The following is a 4,497-nucleotide window of genomic DNA, read 5'->3' on the forward strand; positions in this document are numbered from 1 at the left end:
AGCTCAGACACAGGAGGAATCAAAAGATGGATAAACCGAAATGAAAATGACTGGATGAGCGAAGATGGCAGGAAAGTGAAAACGATTTCAACAAGACCTCAAAACTACCTAAAGGAAGCCTAACTTTAAAAAGTGTTTGCAAAGCAGCCAATGGACACATTTAATTGACAGAACAGAAGCAGAACTTTTACAGACTGTTTGATCTCGCAGATATTCCCAAGCCATGCACACTTAAGTCTCCAGATACGCAAAACTGGTAGAGACCTACCTTGCAATTGTTAGTGAATTATTTATATTTATTTCTTGTGAGATTTCAAAACTTTTAGGGGGGAGATAATGTTTGCGTAGTAAAAGACGCTTTTATTTTACGGCTTTCAGGAACGTTGTGGGTGCTGAAATGTATGGTGAGAGAATACTGGAGAGTGCTTAACTTATTCTCTAGCTATGCAAAAACAACACGTATGTATACTAGCAACTATAAATTTTTAGTCCTGTTTTCAAAGTTGATAACTGCTGCATTATGTATGTTTACATCCTGAAATAGGACGCTCGCCTTATCTTCCTTCCTCTACACAAACACTACGACACACAAGGACATATTTCACTGGCTTTCCTTCCTTGGAACAAAGATATTTTCATTATCATCAGCAGTCACCCCAAGTGCTGAATGCAGGCGCTCCACAAACAGACGGGGAGATAATGATGGTTATTTTTGGGGTTATTCTGCTCAGGCAGTCAGTCAGCATAGCTCACAGGGTGCGTGGGCACCATCCTGCTTCCCGTCGGTCAACACACAACCTCTCTGATGAGCCAAAACTATGTTCAAGGGTGTGTGCTAGTATTACTCATGTTATATTTAGTAACAGTGAAACAAAGCAGTCCGTTTGGAAATGATTAAATATGTCACACCAGTATGCATCGTAATCACACTTAGCAGAATTTGCGTTTTGTCCTATCACCATTTTGAGGTTGAACTTCTAAGGTTATTTTGCAGGTTTTGCCAGAATTCTTAATTTTATGTTTTTATCAATGGTTCCAGTTGTAGCTTGGTGAGAACAAGGAGGAGGAAATAAAACATAATAGTAAAGTTGATGCCGCTATATGTGGCATCGACTTGGGTTGGATTATCCAGGAGTGCAATGATCCAAAGCGCACCAGCAAGCTCACCTCTGATTCTGGTTTAGCCTAGTCAAAGTTTGAAGTTATATTTGACTAATACCCTGTAACCTGGTTTTAAACATGCTTAAAAACCCTTACATGTGGTTGCAGCAGAGCTGCCTCTATTGAATTCACATGAACAGAGGCAGTTGGCAGCCTCAGGATTCTTGTTGCTCAGTTCATCCAAGTGATCAGGCACAAAATTAGCACAAATAAACAAAACGGCGTGTTATTTTGACTTTGTACCTGTCTATACACTCCAAAGAGAGACATGAAGATTTAATCATGCCTGCGCTTGTACACAATGTGCTCATTGTGACAGAGTGATAGCTGTTTTGCATAGCACATATTTAATTCTTGTGAGTGGGTGGTGCTTTGCATTTTCTGCAAACAGAACTCATCGTTCCATGTGCTGAAGTGTGTGAAAGACCTGAAAACAAATTCACAATTAACAAGAGATATAAAGGCCCCCCTTTACGCTGACACATTGCAGAGATCTACAGCTCTCTACTGTAGTGTTGATAAGTCGGCTGTTGAGGTTGCACTGCACTTATTTAGCCTTTTTGAAAGAGAGTCAGAAAAAGTCCCATGTGCAGTGTGCAACAAACCAAGTAGCAAACATGTGGAAGAAGCTGGTTCACCTTTTAGCAAGACAGCAACTCTAAACATTCGGCAACATATAATGAAATGGTTTAGATAAAAGCATTTTCATAACTAAAGTGGCTCAATCAATGTACACATGCACTAAATTAGGAAAACCAAGTCTAGTTCTCATTTCTCCCATAGTGAGGCACAGTAGTTATGTTGATGCCGGTTCTGTGTAATTAAATGGTTAAAATAGATTTGGAAGAGACGACTCATAATGAGCTTATCAGCTGATAATTTCTTGAGAAACAAGAACATGGGAGGTATAATTCTGCAGATTAGGATAGACAATGACAATGACTCAGAATTAAGCAGAAAAAAACTTTGATTTCAGAGAAATGAATCACTCAACGCTGTTCTTTAAGGCAGGATATCTAGTGGGGATTCCAACTAATAAAGGTAGTCACCTTGAATGGACTTTTTGTTTGTGGCCGGAACTCAGTTTTAGCACAGGGCTTGTAAACTACATCTCCAAGTCACACCCCTCGGCTTCCATACAGGGCCTACTTCCTTTTTCCTCTTTATTTAGGGGATTCTCTTCACAACATGCACACACTCGTGCACGCGCGCATGCACACGCACACAGCTCATCTGCTGATCTGCTTATTCTTACAGAAAGTCAGTGGGATTAAAGCTGCTTGCTTTTGTGTTAGTGTGGAATAGATTAACTTTTTTGCTGAATAACTTGGAGCCCAGGCTCTCACCAGTCGGTCAGTGAGTGTGTGTGTGTGCGGGTGTGTGTGTGTGTGTGTGTTTCGTGCTGCTCTTGCTGAATAGGCAGAATGGGTTTGACTTCATGCATCAACTGAACTTGTCTTTCTAATCATCACTCTGCAGTCCTGTGCAGTAGTTCTACACAAGACGTTTTTCTGAAATCTAGTAAAGCAGATCTGAGATTCAAAGACTCATTTTGGACTTTAGCTCATTTTAAGCTCATTTTCATTCTGACCTTTTGCTGGCAGCATCCTTCAGCTCGTATCCTACTCTGTGTCAAGTTTTCTACTCAGCCCATTGAGTAGAATCCTTTTTTGGTGCTAAAATATAAGAATAGGTTCATCAAAATGCATTATGGTTGGAATTTTTACAACTATCTGGCTAAAGAAATTGGACCTGTTTGTGTACTGATTTACCAATCTGTGCAATAGATTCAAAGCTTAAACGGTGAGGAACTATAATCTGAATAGCTTCCATAAAATCTCAAAATATATTTTTGTTCTAATTTATTAGGTTATATGCCAAGCTGGTGGATCATATCCCACCATGGGTGTAGCATGTCTAGTATGAATACATCTGGAGGGTTGGGTAAGCACAAAGAAAACATCTCATTAAACGGCTTCCACAGTGCAAACAGTAGAAGGGTTGGGGGAGGGTCAGACACATGAGAACAGAGAAAGTAGGCTTACAGGGGCATAGAGATCTACAGGCTTATTGATACAGAGATGTCAGAGATGTGCATTCATGAAACTTCTGTCTTTATTTTCAGACAAACAATTAAACCTATGATTGCATGTCTCAGAAGCAGGAAAAACAATAAATAAGTGCCTTGGTCTAGACGTTTCCGTACGTTTAAATTGGGACTTTTGTTGCTGAAAGACACTCATGAAAAAGTTACTTTATGTTATTCCTTCGTGTGTTGCATCAAAGCCATGTTGTCGAATTAACTGCCTTGTCCCTTTTTAGAAATTAAGATGATGGGTGTATTTATAGCTTTTATATGGATTTGTTAATTGCTGCCTCTTGTCTCCTTGAGCTCAGCCTGTCCCTATCACAATTTTTATTAGTTTTAGGAAACATTAAATTACAAACATTTAATTATCATTGTATGAAAAGAAAAATGTAAAAGTTTAAAAAAAAAATTTAACATTATTATTACAACAACAACAACAACAACAACAACAACAATAATAATAATAATAATAATAATAATAATAAACTTTTTTTTTTATTTCTTTATTGGAACTGGTCATCTACGTAGGGCCATTCACAATAAAAGAGTGTACAATGATACAAACTTCGTCTTCAAAACAGAGCAGATGTTTTGCACATCTGCTCTGTTTTGTACAGAGCACATGCCTTTTTTCTAGCCTGTCTGAACAATACCACCCCCTAGCGGGCACAGCGTTGACTTTAAGTTTTTATGAATAAAATAAAAACGAGTTCGAGCTGTTGTTTTATTTTTGTGTGTTTCTGTGTGTTTTACAAAAGGTCCAATGGGTATTAGCTTATCATCTGCTTATAAAAAAGATATGGATTTTTAAAAAGTATTATTTAATACTGTTTGAACAAATGCAGAAATTAAAAAACTCAACAAGTACATTTGCTTAATTAGTGCATATTACAAAGATTATCTTATATACACAGTATTATAAAACAATACTATTGGGATATTCTAACAACATATAATATGACAACATATCAGATAAACTATCATGCAAAAATATTGGACACTGTCGATTCTGTTCAACTGCACACTGTTTCTCTGAATTTAATATATTTTAACCTACATCTGTAACAAGTCGCAACAAAGGCACCAAAAAAAAATAATTGTCGTTTATTGGGTACCAAAAACGACATAATCCACATGGATTGTTTGACATTTTGAAAACGACCAAAAGAGCACAGAGAATCAACATCTGTATTTATTTTTCATTAAAATAAAAAGGAAGAAAGTTTCAGACCGCGCGGAACCTTTGA

The sequence above is a fragment of the Xiphophorus couchianus genome, chromosome 16 (assembly GCF_001444195.1).
Source record: "Xiphophorus couchianus chromosome 16, X_couchianus-1.0, whole genome shotgun sequence".
In the NCBI taxonomy this organism is placed as follows: Eukaryota; Metazoa; Chordata; class Actinopteri; order Cyprinodontiformes; family Poeciliidae; genus Xiphophorus; species Xiphophorus couchianus.